The 15,545-nt window shown below is 35.5% G+C and overlaps 1 pseudogene; it reads right to left on the minus strand.

The window, feature by feature from the left end:
• Nucleotides 1–6,897: 6,897 nt before the first annotated feature.
• LOC148945613 (uncharacterized) lies at nucleotides 6,898–7,873 on the minus strand (annotated as a pseudogene).
• Nucleotides 7,874–15,545: the final 7,672 nt, after the last annotated feature.

Raw genomic sequence — 15,545 nt, forward strand, 5'->3', positions numbered from 1 at the left:
GAAACTACCTTTTTGTCAATACATTGATAATGCATTTAGACCTTTTGATATTTACACTAATTCGCAGTTCCATAAATATTAACACAATACTGGTTTATAATGTATTTTTTGATACTAATCAATTTTCATGGTTATAACACTTCAGGTAATATTCTAGGGTTCTTTCATCATTCATTTTAACAAGGTTATTTATATATACAGTTTCTCCCACTGAGGTTGGGTTTTAATTTCAATATGGGTGCATCATCCGGCAGTGCCGCCTTTGAATTTGGAGATTTAAGCATATCGAGAAGTCGATAATCTTCCCATGAGGAAACATTTGGGCTCAGAAATTGGAGTTCAAATATTATATCATTTTTACCGTTTTCAGGTATATTTAGGTACATTAAATACACTAAAAGTTGGTTTGGGAGGTGCAGGCCTTCCGAAGTGGCGGTTATGTCCTTCCTTCGCATATTTTGACGAATGACTTTCCGGCACAACTGAGACAAAGACAATGGGTTATTTATTATCTTTACCACAGAGAAACTTAAATTCACGTGCGATTGGCAACAGCATAATTGCTCGCGTATTATTACGTCTAATCCAGGGACTATTTTTCTTCCGAAATTTTCATCTTCTTGGAAGAAATTCAGGGTTATTTTCTTTATGTCTTTGTATTCTCTTGGGGCAACCTGGAAAATTACGGGTCCCGTTGAAGGGTTTATCGGATTCAGATACGTGTTATTTACACAATTGACGTACAGGATTTTAAGAAAGCTTTCACCTTTTAACATATGTCCTTGGTCTATTAGTATGGAGAGAAATTTAATGGGCCAAATTGTAGTTATATTATTATCGTTTTGATCGTACCAAATATTGTCGGCAATATATTCAGACAACGAGCTATACATTGTTGATGGGATATATTGTACTAAAGTTCGGAAGGCCAGATTGGCACTTCGTCTAGTGTGCTCTAGTGTTCGTGTTAGCGCACGCGCGCTAAAATTATATAGCACTAGGCTTGCCGTTAATCTTAGGGTTATTCTTGGTTCCAACATAGTTTTTTGAGATTTTAGGAGATAATTTAGTTTTGGACAGTCAAGATCTTCTACTGTTCTAATAAGTTCCTCTTCTTTCATTAAATTGTCAATATGTCCCCATTCCCTTAACGGAGCATTAATATTGTCTACGCTATGTTTTATCTTAAGATTCCATGAGATTGTATTCTCCCGTCTACGATTATTTAATTGTTGATGGCTTGGGTATTTTATCATGGTTACTATGATTGTTTTACTAGATTTTAGGTTCAATATAAGCACATACCGTGAGGTTGCGTGTTTTGGCGTTTCTCTTAACCAGTGGTTGAAGGTTACTTACACACCGTATCTGGAAATGTGTTCTTATGTAAAATTTATCAGTAATTATGAAACAAACTAACTAAATATGAAAAAGGTTATAATGATTAAGGCATAGTAATAGGTCTATTTGTTCGAGAAATTTGACAAACAAGGGGTTGTAGTGCTTGCCAAGCAACGTCTTGTTGTGCAATCAAGTCTCATATTCATGTAACTTTTTTTTGACAGAGGATGGAAGTCAAGTGATTGCATGGTGGAATATATACACCATGCGCATCATTGGCTCCGACTTCCTATGGTTGGGGGTCCATCCGTTTTCACTATTATACGTCATGTGGATGTTTGAGTCATTTTTCCTATATTGTTCTAAGGTATTCTGTGGCGTTGACCGTTAACTGTTGTTTTATTTTACTTTTTGTGAATTAGAATTGCCATTTATACTGTGCCTTTATTAATTGCCGAAGAGAAAAAAATTTTGTTACCTTCGAAGTGTGAGGGATGTTACTACTGATTTTTCGGCTAAAAGTATGCCTCGCTTTGTTTAAGTGTGATTTTTTGAAATAAAAGAAAAAAAATTTTTTTTTTTTTTTTTACCGTACGAAGTACATGAGGTCTTACTACTGGTTTTTTTTTTTTGCCAAAAGTATATTTTAAATGGTCCGAGTGGGTTTTCGAGTTTGAAACATTAAGGAAAGGATTGTATTATATTACAGGTTAGTATATTTCAATTAGTGCGATATCTGTCGATCGGTTTGAGGGAACTCTAAAGTTTTCTATTGGAATTTGTTGTGGCATTCGATTTCTATAATTGTTGATTCCTTATTTACAGCTAGATTTTTCTTAAGTAATCTATGATTGACGAGGCATATTTTTTTTTTTAAACAATCTCTTTTTTTTTAAATATCCATAGTTTCAATTAATTTCGTTAAGGCCCTCTTTTTTGAAAATATAGACTTATTTTTTAATGTATTCAAAATTCAGCTAGTAGGCTATAACGTTTTTTTTCTTTTCATTTATTTAGATATTTTATTTATCCGTGACGCGACTAAAGTATTACTTCCTCGGTTTTGTATATTATTAGTTAATGGGAGTTAAGTGAGTTGAAGTGTAAATTTACTTTTAAGATGTCGAATAGGTCCTCTCCTGTGGCGGAGTTAACGCCACTGAATATCGTGTTCTAAGTTGATTCCCAAATATACGGCCTTTGAAGCCTTACCATCAAGTAAATTCTTGCTCTATGATCTTCACAAACAAGGATACTGATTTGGGGGTCAAAATTCGGTACATAGCCCGACAACAACACACTAGTCTATAATGCTTTTCACATCTCTACCACGTGGCGTTATTACTTGAGAGTTTCATAGTTTGTCATAGGCAATATGAACTTAATTCCTTTATAATTCTCAAATGAAAATTATAATATATTCGTTGTTGCTATATTGTGATGCAACTAAGATGCCGCACAACTGAAGGGGGGGGGAGGGCACATAAATTTTGATTGGAACATATCGCCAAAACCTTTAGTTGGTTACCCTTCGGTAAGAGCTTGATTAAGGGAGAAAGTTTGATAATTTATCTTTGTTAATTTAAGGTGTTCGAAGTGTACGTTCGAACAAAGGGCTAAATTACCTCACAGGTGTTGTAGTCTATTTTATGGCTTCTGCTTTCACTTAATTGCCTTAGAAATTACTTTTCAGTTATTCATCCTTCGTATAAATGTCTGTTTTGTTCTATCAATTTTAGTTAAGCACATGCTCACTAGTGAGTGCACATTTTTTTTTGAATTCTTAAATACCGTGCTTTTTACAAGGCTTAAATTTTGTGAATAATACGTGATTTACCATGTCATATTATTTATTGGGGAAATTAAGGATTTACTGGGACCTGTGGTCGCAACTGGCTTATAAGGTTAGTAGAAATTATTAAATACTATCTTGTGATATGAGTATTTATGATTAATCGTCAACTTTTGGAAGGATTTTCTTCCTTTTGCGTTAATCGGTTATTTTTTGTAATTCTTTACGTCTGAATTATTTTGGTTATTAGAGTATTTCGACAGACCTATGTTAGTTTAATTTTACTCTAACTGGCGGTTCATTTGTATTCTTTAATTCGATTTAAGGTAAAATTGGTTGAACTCATTGCTGCAAATTTTTACGGTTTTTGGTGGTTATATTATTCTCTGCCTATCGGCTGTAAGCGTTCTACGGCTTTTGCTAATTATTGCAAAACTAAGGTGTTATTTAGCTCTCGTTATTCAAAATTAATATTTTAAGTTCTGCAATTTTGACTTATTTTTACGTTTTATAGGGACTTTGTATAGGATTTATTTTTTTTACATTTTTCTTGCAAGCTATTTTTTACGTTTTTTAAGGTTACTATAATTTTCGTTTTGCGTCAATCTTCTTGCAAATAATTTCCTTTATTCGTTTAGGTTTCGGAACGGAACTGTGTATTATTTTACTTATTTTCTATTATGCCAGACCACTCTATGAAAAATATACGACTAAATCTATAGTTAATGATATATTGTATATATAAATTTTTTATAGCAAGCTATATTTTTTTTTTTCATTTTTTCTTCTTTATCAGGCCTAAATTTTTTTTTTCTGATGCGGGTTTCTTGATATTTTAGGAACATTTTGGTGTGTGAAGCTGCTTATTAGTTTTTAGGCAAAAAGATTATTAATTATAGGTGTGCAATTAACTCTGAGTACACGATATCACACGGGTCAAATATTTTTTTGTTAATGAAAAGATGAAAAGTGAAAGCGATTTAACTCGGGGACACTATGCTTATGTGGTTTGACCATACTATCATAAATCTTAGTGGTTTGAACTACGTTTGGAAATTACGGGCTTTGATTATTGTTGCAACTTATCGTGTCGATGCTTTACATGGGGTCAATTGAATTGTACACGCGATTATTGACATCTGAGGTAAATTAGTATCATTTTTCTTGAAGAATCACAACGTCATTTTTCCTTTCAAATTTCGGGAAATTGGTTTGTGAATTCTTTAAATTTAGGAAAGGATTTGAAGGAATAGTAAGGACTGCCTTTGTTGTTCTGATTGATTAGTAACTCTTTGTCTACAACAGTTAAAATTTGCACTAATATTTAAGGGAAAATTAGCGTATTTCCTACCCTTTGGGTTGGAGTGGAGGCCGACTAGTACGCATGGTGCACGTTAGGGTAAATAAATTTCTTTATTAACTTGTTGGTACGTACATTTTTGAGGTAAAACAAGCGAAAACACACAGGGGTAAGGCTTTGTAATTTTTGGAATGCATTGGGGTTTGTGGTTTTGTTCGGAGGAACATGTAAGCGAGTCTATCAATTTACCATTATTGTTTGTTTGAATTATTTTCGATTGTTTGATTTTTTGCAGAATTTTCAGTTCATATAATGACTGAGGCCTGCTTCTGTTATTTAGATTGACAGCGGCCCTATATCTACAATTTGGTTAATTATCGTATGCTTATTTGCAGGTAAATCATGCCTTGTATTATTACTCTCTTACATATATATATATATATATATATATGTACACTTTTAACTATCTAGTAACCATGATAAGCTTGCTTATTATGTTGCAGCTAATTACCTGTTTTCCTAATTGTTTCTTAGCTGGGTGATTAATACAATAATAACTCGCATATATAGTTTTTTGACTTAATATTTTAAGTTGTTTGGTATTTCATAGCCTTTACGGCAAGTTTGGGTTGTGGTTATTTCCGGTCATCTTTTCTTTTGATTAAATTTAGTATATTTTGGAGTTCCGTATTTGATTATGTCGTTGGCATGATGATTAAAAATAAATATCCCACAAAATTGATTTTGTGAAGATGTAGAATCTATTAAAGCGCCGATCCGAATACTTTTTTTTTAATTAAAAGTAACTTTTGGAATGTAGTGGTCTGGGGTTATGGATTGATAGACGGCCGAACCTAGGACACGGATTTGATCATCGTGCCCCGAAGTAAATCTCCTCATTAAGCGATCCCTTGTGATCGTCAGGCTTACCTACACTGGGGGGGGGGGGTATCCGAAATGCTGTTTAACTATTCCTTAGTAATATAAGGATGGCTATTCATTGCATTTTTTTTTTTTTTTTTTTACCATTGAATTTTTAATCTGCATTTATTTATCTATTTATTTTTTAAGTAAATACCATTTTATGTCTAGCAAAAAAATAATTATCTAGTTTAACGAGTTTTCGCTCGAATATTGGGTTATTTATTACTTTTTTGTCGCTAAACATCACATCCTATAAAATGTAGTTATTTTAATGTATTAGAAGGGGATTTTGACGAGAAAGAATTTTCACCTCTTTTTGTTTTTGTTTAGCTCGATTTATTCTCTTGTCCGGCATTTCTTATTTTTTTACAGCTTCTGGCGATGGTTGGGTTTTGGGCGTTCCTTGTTGTGCATATATTTCTGAGGAATCTTGGCCCGTAGTAACAGTCTCTTGGGCGTCAGGGTACTGGGTCTTTGTAATTATATTGTTATCCGTTTGAGGATTCCGTTGATTTGTTTCCAATTGGTGTTTTATGTGGTGATGACGAGCTTGATTTGGAATTGCAAAATATGCAGGTTGGGATAGTCCTTCTTCGCAATTGTTAGTAAGCAGATTTTCCAAGTGGGGGCAGAGGGGTAGGTTAACTTCAACTGTAAAATATGTTGCAACTATCCTCTCTAGGTTTGAGCAGAAATCTCTCTGTTTTTGAAGTTCTTCGGTAATTTTGGCATGGTTCTCTTTTAGTTGTTTCTCTAAGCTGTCTTGTTGCAGCTGTATTATTTCTTTCTGTGCTTTTAAGTGATCGTATTTATGCTGCAATTCTAGGACCTTTGTTCGCTGGGGCGTCAGGGCTTCTTTTACTGCCATTGTCGCGGACAGAACAGTACTGTTTCTATAATCTTGTACTTTTTTACCAATTTCCTGCATTTTATCGTATAATACTTGCAATTTTAGGATCTGGTCGGGATAATTATATCCTTTGACAAGCGTGGCGTCACTTATTGATTCCATTTCGTTTTGGATCTTGTCGGTCTGTTCTTTAATTTCAATAAACTGTGTTTCAATCAGCTTATCCATTTGTTTAGCTACTAAAATCTCATTTATTCTTTTGTTCATTCTTTCTTGGGAGGCCTTCATCTCGCTAAGGGATTTAAGTGTGGCTTCTATCATATTCTCGATTTTCACTCTTTCTGCTACTAATTGTGCCGAGTCCTCGAGAAGTTTTGATCTTATTTGAAATATTTAATCCATATTTATTCTGTCAGTAACGGGGTTGCACTGGGTATTTTTCTTTTGGAGGGGGGGGGGCTTGAACAATTCTTATTCTTCTTCTATCTTCGGGGTTCTTTACCAAGTCGAGGTTTAGTTTGTCTGGAAAAATTAACTATTGAATTATTTCGACCTTTTATGGGCATAACAATAAAAGTCGCCCATATATTCTGGTTATAGTTTTTTTTTTTTTTTTTTTTTTTTTTTTTTTTTAAATGCTCATTATGATTTAATATTGCATTATAAAATTTTTTTGGGGGGTACTTGTTCCTAGACGTATTTCCATTTGTCCGGTCTCTTGCTAATTCTGCCAGATTTCGTGGTAATTTCCTGTTCGCCTTCTTGTTTTTTATTCTTTTTTGATTTTCCCATAGAGATCAGATCAAATTTCTTATACTGTTTTAGTAGGTACTTTTGACCTTTTAATTTTGCGGCTTTCGCATGGGCCGCGGCAGAAGCCTGTTTTTGTTTTGGTGCGTTCTGGGGGTAGTTAGGATCTGATTCATCATCGGACTCGGTCGAGCTAGTATCTGAAGATTCATTATTTGGGCTTTCGGGGGCGGTCCTTTGCGATTGAGGGGTATCTCCTGCCCTTGCTTCATATATCTCATCTGCTCTAGAGGTTGAGGGTTTATTTTCTATTTCCTCACGCTGAGGTCCTGTCTCGGGGGAGTTGAAAGATTCTTGGGAACTCTGGGAGGAGTCAAATACTTTTGGAGAATGTCTCCACTGCTTGAATGCCATATCTTCCGGGGGGTGTGGTGTATTTCGTAACATGGTCTGTTTCCAGGAGTGAGATTCCTTGGGTTTTACTTTAGATACCGTTATGTAATGGTACTGTCCCAAGTTTTCATCTTCAGTGTGTTCCTGTGTCCACGGCAAAGTACTTTGCCTTGTTTTTATCGGATAGTTGATAATGTCCATAGCCTCTCTCAGGTTTTTTTGTATTTTTATCCCTGGGAGGAGTTTTCATCCTTTTTGTACCTGGGGTTTCCACGGCTCTGTTTAGTTCCTCCTGTAGCGACAGGGGTCTTTCTATTGGGGTTGCCGGGGATACTATATCATCAGGAAATATTTTGGGGGGACATGGAGTTGAAATTCTATCGGGGAAAAACTGGGTTTTTGGTGACAGACTATAGTCTAACTCCTCCTCCGAGCTTTCTGTGGATGAGCTCTCTGGGCTTTTTGGGGTTCTTGCAGGTATGGGTATTAGAGGTTCTCTTTTAGGGATGACTAGATTTTTCATGGCCAAAAATTCTTCAAAATCTTCCTCCTCGCTATTATTTTCGAAATAGTTTTGTTTGAAATTAAAGGGTTTTAGTTCGGATAACCTTGATCTAGGAAATTCATCTTCCGGGTTTAATGGATCTGAAGACGAGGGTTCGGGTGCCCACTTAACGGAGTATTTGGCACCTTTTATACGGCTTACATGTGCTTTGTGTATTCTCCCGTTTTATGGATTTATCATTTTAAAAGTAAAATCGTTGTCATATTTTTTGATTATTCTGTAGGGTCCTGAATATTTATTGGAAAGTTTTTTGCCTTCCAATTTAGCTTCATTTTTCAAATAGACACGGTCGCCTACCTTAAAATTTATATTTCCTTTGATTTTGGATTCATTTCTAAACTCTTGATTCAATTTACATTTTTCTAACTCTTGTCTAACTATTTTATGGGTTTTTCTCATCTTATTTATAAAGTCTTGTTTATAGTCCTCTGTACTATTGTAATATTGTCTTGATTCTACAATTTCTTGATAAGGTATTTTAAAATCGCGTCCGAACAAAAGAAAAAATGGATTCTCTTTAGTCGTTTCCGAGTATGCCGTATTAATTACATTAGTTAAGTAAGGTAGATATTGATCCCAATTGTTTCGGTTGTCCTTTGAATAAATACTTAAAACATTGGAAAATATTTTGTGCCTATTTTCAATTTTTCCATTAGCTTGGGGGTGGTAGGGGGAGGTTACTAGTTTTTCTATTTTAAGGAAACTCATTAAATCCTTTGTTACTTTAGAAACGAAGTTAGATCCATTGTCGCTAATGACCCGTTTAGGAACGCCAAACTCTAAAAATATTTTTGCTAGGGCTTTACTAGTGGCATATGCGCCTTGATTTTTCAATGCTTTGGCAAAAGTGAAGCCGGTAAAATGGTCTATTACTGAAAGGATGCAAGTATGACCTTCATTAGAAACGGGCAAGCCTCCACTTGTACCAAAAAGGTGAACTGAAACGATGTCGAACGGGAACCTTGCTACTGGCACTCTCCCCAAGGGAAGAGGTGGGTACATTTTAGGGTTTTTTCCTACGTTACATACTTCACAAGCAATTATATAATCCTTGAGTTTTGTTAATGCCGACGGGACATAAAAGTATTGTTTTAACTTGTGAAATGTTTTGGTTATTCCTAAGTGTCCGCCTATTTCCGAATGGAAGTACTCAAAGGCAGGTATTATTAAGTTTTGGGGGAGCACTGGGATTATTAAGGTTTGATTTCTATTTGTTTCGCCTGTTACTATCCGGCAAAGGATTTCTTCGTCAAGGTCATAATAGAAACTGTCTATTTCCCGTCTTAGGGCTTTGAACTTATCAGGGAGATTATCAGAATTCACAAATTAATTAATGAGGGTCAAACACATTTCATCCTTAACTTGGTTTCTTTTAATATTGGCTAGGGATAAGGGAATTACTCGTGGTCCTTTTTCTTCTGTAAGGATTTTTGGTATATTCTTCTTTTGTTTTTGTTTACTGGGATTAATGGCATTTATTTGTTTAGTTTCATTATCTGAGGAGTTATTCTCAGGGTATCTACTTAGGTAATCGCAAGGGGCATTCTGCTTACCGGTCACGTGTTCAAATTCGTAATCCAGACCCTGGATTTTCATTATCCATCGCGCTAAAACTCCAGTTGGATTCTTGAATTTGCTTAGGTACTGTTAGCTTTTATGGTCCGAGCGCAACTTAAATTTTCGTCCTACTAAATAATGTCTGAATTTATCTAAGTGGTAAATTATAGATAGTAATTCCAATGGCGTTGCTGAATAACTACTTTCGCCTTTGGTTAGAGTTCTGCTTGAATAGCATATGACTTTCTCTGTATATTGAGGGGGGTCCTTTTGGGGATCGGGGTTGTTTTCCACGGGGATTATTTGGGAAAGGATTGCACCGATACCTAGAGCTGAAGCATCGGTGGTAACCACGAATGTACCTTTTTCAAAGTCTGGTAACGCTAATATTGGTTCAGAAGTAAGAGCTTTCTTGAGAGTGTCCAAAGAAGTTTGAGCTTCCTGAGACCATGTAACATTTTGGGAATTCCCTTTGGTCAGATCTCTTAGTGGTTGCGCGATTTGGGCTTAGTTACGTATAAATTTTCTAAAGTAACTGGTTAAACCAATAATGCCTCTTAATTGTTTCATGGTTTTTGGTGGCTTAAGATTTTCTACACATTTTATCTTCTCAGGGTCCGGTGATATTTGACCTTGGGTCACTATCATTCCTAAGAATTTTATTTCGGATTGAAACAAATTTACTTTTTCCGGTCTACATTTCAAATTTCCCTCTCTGAATTTTTCGAAAACTTTGGTTAATGTGTTTAAATGGTCCTCTGGTGTTTCTCCCACACAAATAACATCATCCACAAAATGGATAATATTTTCTATACCTCGTAATAAGTGTAACAGAGGTGTACATAATGCACTTGAACTAGTTTTGAGTCCAAAGGGTACTCTCAAATATTCATAAGAACCACAGTCCATCGTTGAAAAAGGCCGTTTTATAGACGTCATCATCTGCTACCTTAACTTGATGATAACCCTGCGTAAGGTCGAGGGATGTAAAAATTTTATTTTTGGTTGAAATGGAATCCAGGATTTCATCAATTCGGGGCAGGGGAAATTTGTCACTTACTACTTGCTTATTTAAGGCTCTATAATCTACTACAAGCCTGAGGTCCTTGTTCTTTTTTGGTACTAGAATAACGGGGGCTGAATACGGGCTTATACTCGGCCGTATTATATTATTTCTTTCTAACTCGCGGATTTTATTTTTTAACCAGCCTTTGTAGGGATGGGGGATGCGATAGGGTTGTTTAGCTACAGGTAACCCTGTGGTTTGGATAGAGTGTTCATAGAATGGTATCAACCCGATGTCTTCCTCACATGTAGAAAAAATATCTCTAAAATTTCAGAGCAATTCACATAATTTTCCCTTTAATTGCGTATTTTGGATATGATCTAATTTAAACTTTTCGAAAAATTGGGGTTTTATTAGGGGGTACCTATTCTTTGGGTTGTTGGTTCCAATGTTATTAACTAAGCTTTCCTTGGAGTCTCTCCATTTGTTTAGCTCATGCTCAGAAATAACCTGTATTTCCACGAGACATGTCCCTTTTTTCATTGTAATCATATCGTTTTCATGTGTGTTCGTTACCCAAATAAAACCTTCGCATTTTTCGTATGAAATGATCTGTTCTTCACAGAACAGATTTTCTGGAATTTCTTTGCACGGGGATGCAAACCAGATTTCAGAATTGTCATTTACAGGGGTGACCATTTGAGAGATTTGTACTCTTTGCATAGTATTTGGGGGGATTTTTGTTTTACGTACTGCGAACCCATAATATTTCTTTTCCGTGTTATTTTCTATTAAATTTAGATTGGCGCTTGCTTGCGTCAGGTCTTCCGCTTTCGAGGTTAATTGTAAGGGTGACTTCAAGACTTTTCCCCTTACAACAGTGTTTGGATTTATTATTTCATTCCACAATTCAGCTATCTTCTTTATCTCTTTTTGTCTATACTCTTGCATTTTTCCTATTCTTACTTTTACTGACTCGATCCATTTACTGTTTGATTTACTTTTTTGTCTGCTCCATTGATTTTGATTTTCGATCCGTTTGATCGTTTGATTTCCCACCGGACCAGCAATGGGAGGAAATGACGTGACATGTTGTACAAAAGATTTGATTCTATTCACTGTTGCGTCCCCTCTCTCCACGCGTTGGAGAATTGGGTTGTGTGGATACACGAGTCGGTTCTTTGCTATGTCTAACAACACCGTATTAGATTTTAAAAAATTAGCACCAATTATCGCTTCATGTTGGAAAATTTTTGCAGATTATGAAGTTTGTAGGAAAGATCCTATTATCTTTTATCACGTCTAGGCATATGGAGCCTATAGCTTCCAGCCTATGCCCCGTGACACTTGTTAAATTGTGAATGTTGAAATTCTTCCGTCTCTTAATACAGACTGGTAGTCTATTAAATATATCCTCGTTTATTATGTTAAACGATGCACCCGAATATATTAACGCTCTGAAGTTAATGCTTGCGACGCTATATTTGTTCAATAAAGGTCGTGTATCATCGTTATCACTAAAAGAAGGTACAATTAATGGGTGGGACCTATAAAATATACTGGCCTCCAGGATCCCGGTTAATTTTCTTGGGGGCCTCATTCGTTTACCTGTGCGCTTATTTGATAAGTTGGGGTTTGACATTGGGGTTCGGTGGGAAGTTCACCCTCCACTTCACTAGCATGTGAAATTCCCATTTGATTGACATTTGATTGTCTTGTTTGCCACGTATTATTGCGTGGGTTAAAGTTTCTCGTGCCGACAGCTAGCGGCATTTGTTCGTTTCGTATAGATGAAAAGTTTCTTTCAGTTCCCGTCGGAAAAAAATTTCCCCTGTAGTCGGTTGTGTTTCTGTTGAATCTAGTTGGATACACAGTTCGTGAATTTAGTTGGTACAGGTTTTGTCGCAGATTTGGGCTGGGGAACCGATAATTATTTTGTCGGTTGGGGGAAGGATTTATATAGGGTTGGGGATTCGTATATTGGGAAGGAGTCGTTGGATTTGTACATACGAATCCTTGTTGGTACGAGTTGTGATATAAGGGTAGACGTGGGGGGTTATTTCTATAGTTTCCTGCCCCATTTGCATTTGAGTTTGTTCTCCCGAACAAATGGTTATTAAAATTGGGGGTTACTGGTGTAAAGTTATTTCTAGTGCGGCATTCTCTGGCAATATGTCCTTGTTTATTACATGTATAGCATGTAATTGGGGGGTTCTGTACGTAGTTTGTTGCATTTGTGGGTCCAAAACGTACCATTCTTTGTCTCGTAGGGGTTGGGGATCTATTTTGGTTTTGTTTAGGTGAGTTGTCTCTTGGAAAGAAATTTGGAGAAATTGCTCGTGATCGTCCTGGAGTTGAATTTTCTACATTATTTATTCTTGATTTATTGTGGTTTGCCACAATTGAGTCAATTTCTATCATTCTCTCCACTTCCTGGACTGCTAGGTCTAAAGTTTGGATATTTTTTTATATCAACATTCTGTATAGTGTGGGGCTTAATCCTTGCATGAAAGCATTTAGTACGATTTTATCGTATAAGGGACCAAACTCTTTTCCGTACTTGGCATCAATGGCTACCATTACTTTGTGCAGGTATTCTCTAACATTTTGTGTTTCGTCGAAACAAAATGTACCAAGATTTAGTTTGTGTGTTGAACTGGTTTCAACGAATCTTTCTCGGAACGCTTTTAGTAATTTTTCTATTGAGTCTATAGGAAGATTGTTATCTTCCCCTATCGTATTTTCAATTTGTTTTAGAAAGGTTAGTGCTTGCCCCTGAAGTCTCATTAGCAACATGCTTACTAATGATTTCAAGTCTGTTTGAGTTACCTCTACGAATTGGTTTAATTGGATAATAAATTCATCCACGTCTGAGTCTCTGTCATATGGGGGTAGTGTTTTTTATATTTCCACTGTTTTGGCGATAAGTTTTTGCTTTAATAATTGTGCGTTTTGATATAACGACATATTGGTTTTCTTTTTTTTTTGGGTTAGAATTCGATACTGGTTTTTAATTGTTTGATATAATTTAAAATTTATATTTTTTAATTACGTTTCTTCTCTTTTGTACTATTTCCAGAGGATTTAGGCCTAAAAAAAAATTTGGCACTTGAAAATAGGTAAACAAAATTACACTTTAATGCATGCAAAGAGAGAAAAAAAAAATTCTCTTGTGGTTAATATTTATAAACAATTTTCTCTTTTTTGTTTTCAATGTTGTCCTTGTGTTTTTGCTCCTTTAAACAGGCCGCGCCAATTCTAATGGGGGGTTTTCCTTTGAAAATTTTCGTTAGCGGAGTTTGGTTAGTTAGGGCTAATTCTAATGGGGGGGTTTTCAAAACGACTAATTCTTATATCTTTTTGGAGAATTTCCGATTAATCTATCCAATGAGAAATTTAGTTAAACTCTTCGTTAGCGGTCCGCGAGTGGCTTATCTGAGTGGAGGCTGAACATCTAGAGTGGGGAGCTTAATGTAGGAGTACAGGTAGGGAGCTTATATTGATGGCCATACTGACTCGAAATCAGATTGATGAGTTTCAGTTTCCCTTAGGAGCGAGTGGAGCCACAAGGACTAACAAACTTGAGAAATATCAACACAAGAGAATAAAATAAAACAAGAGTGCGTTTATTGTTACTTACATAGTTATTGTAGAGTTAGTGGTTGCATCAACAAATTAACAACACAGGTTTCCAATACAAATTGTACTGAGACGAAATATCTCAAAGTTAATGTACTTCAAAAGTTTATTACAACGCAATCATGATCAAAAAAATAGCTAGAAGACTGGTGTAAAACTCGAACTAAGACTCCAAATAGACTGAAAATAAGGCTCAAAATAGACTCACTCAAAATTGTTAAGTTCTAACTATCTATCCTCTGCAACTATGCCGGAGGTTACGTTTAGGCGTTGCTCAAAGTATATTTTCTCAGTCCTTATTGGCTGCGCTATTGTCCTACATTACTATTGGACTGGCTTGCACCAATGAGCTACTCGGGTTTAATTACAGTTTATGATTTTTAAGATGTCACTCTGGAATTTTTCTAGCAACTAAAAATTCTACACTGCAATGTTTTGCTAACAGGTGTCGCTTAATTTATGACTTTTAAGCTATCACTTTGGGATTTTTCAAACGATCGAAGTTTTGTATTGTAATATTTTCCCAGCAGGGTGTCGCTTTATTTTAAGATGACGTACATTTTATTTATTTTAAAGTTTGTAATTTATAACAATATTTAATTTCACTAATATACTAAGGTGTTAAACTTAGTCTCCAGAACAAATCAAATAGCTTAAGCAAATATTTTACATCTCGAGTGACTACTTTTTTTGCATTGTAAATCTTACTGTCTTGACAGTTTGGTATTTTCGAGCGCTTAATATTTGAACACAGGTGTTAATCACCTGTCGTATAAGATTTGATCAAGCTAATATTTATTGGATACTTTGGGGACGGGGGTCGGATTTACTTGTTGCATTTCCTGTGGGAAAGATTTTTTGTTGAATTAACTACGTTTATTTCAGTATTTTAAATTGAACACTTGATATTTGTTTGATTTATAGGTTACGTGAATTTTTGAATTCACATTCTTGGGTGATGTTATTTTACTGGGGTAACTTTAATTGGGGAATTTTGATGTATATTTTTTGAGAATCTATCCCATTACACTAGGAAGAGAAAAATCTAAAGGATAACATTCAATATTCAACCAAGAATGGTAATTGGTTTGAATGGTTTGAAAATCTTTTGTCAACAGTATTTAAGCTCTGTTGACACAAGATTTGTCAATAAAAACGGGAGACACACCACTGCTACCGATGCAAAAAAGGGATTTTCCTTGCTGTTCAAGGAGGGGGACTGTAATTTCCCTGTAAAAGGTGTTCGACCATGCTGATTCCAATGGTACATCTTTCAGTTTCATCTGACACCATTTTTTAGGGTTTTTGGGCTTTTTTCGAGATTACCATAAATTTCTTTTCGCAATAAACTTATACTTTTAGGACGAACCGAAATAATAGTTACCATTCCTGAATCAGTGTCAGATGGCAATTGTTTTTCACTCATCA

This window comes from Artemia sp. Qi Xiang Cuo, chromosome 13, assembly GCF_049724085.1.
Source record: "Artemia sp. Qi Xiang Cuo chromosome 13, ASM4972408v1, whole genome shotgun sequence".
Lineage (NCBI taxonomy): Eukaryota > Metazoa > Arthropoda > Branchiopoda > Anostraca > Artemiidae > Artemia > Artemia sp. Qi Xiang Cuo.